At 42.3% G+C, this 525-nt stretch overlaps 1 non-coding gene across 1 annotated transcript; it reads left to right on the top strand.

Annotated features, from left to right (window-relative positions):
• The first annotated feature begins 422 nt into the window (after window positions 1-422).
• Window positions 423-525, top strand: LOC114808331. Its single transcript, XR_003756177.1, has one exon. It is a non-coding gene; the product is annotated as a U6 spliceosomal RNA (small nuclear RNA).

Genomic DNA, 525 nt, shown 5'->3' on the forward strand with positions numbered 1-525 from the left:
CGCTCTGTAAAATTGAGATAATAACACCAGTCTTTCTACTGTCTCTCAGGGATGTCGGGAGGATGAAAATGAGGTACACAGTGTGAAAGCGCTTTGGAAAATAAAAGTACTGTGTAAATTCATGGTATTTTGCTTTCATCGTACTCTCCCAAGGGCCTACTAGAGTGCTTGGTATCAGGTAGGCACTCAGTATATCACTAAATTTGTGTGAGTGCGTGTGTGTGTGTGTGTGTGTGTGTGTGTGTGTGTGTGTATGTACACAGGGTTCAAAATGGACCTTACACATAGGCATGCCATCCTGTCACTATAATTTCAGCCCACCTCTTGTTTGGAAGCAGCTGCTCATGGTAACTAGATTTGCTTTTGACCAAGGTTGGGGGCCACTTAGTTCCCTATATCCCTTCACAGGGTTGAAAGTCAGGGCCTTGCAGCAACATACATACTAAAATAGGAATGATGCAGAGTAAAGGAGCATGACCCCTGAATAAGGATAATACACAAATTCATGAAGTTTTGCTTTTTTTA

Source organism: Ornithorhynchus anatinus, chromosome X5 (assembly GCF_004115215.2).
Source record: "Ornithorhynchus anatinus isolate Pmale09 chromosome X5, mOrnAna1.pri.v4, whole genome shotgun sequence".
Lineage (NCBI taxonomy): Eukaryota > Metazoa > Chordata > Mammalia > Monotremata > Ornithorhynchidae > Ornithorhynchus > Ornithorhynchus anatinus.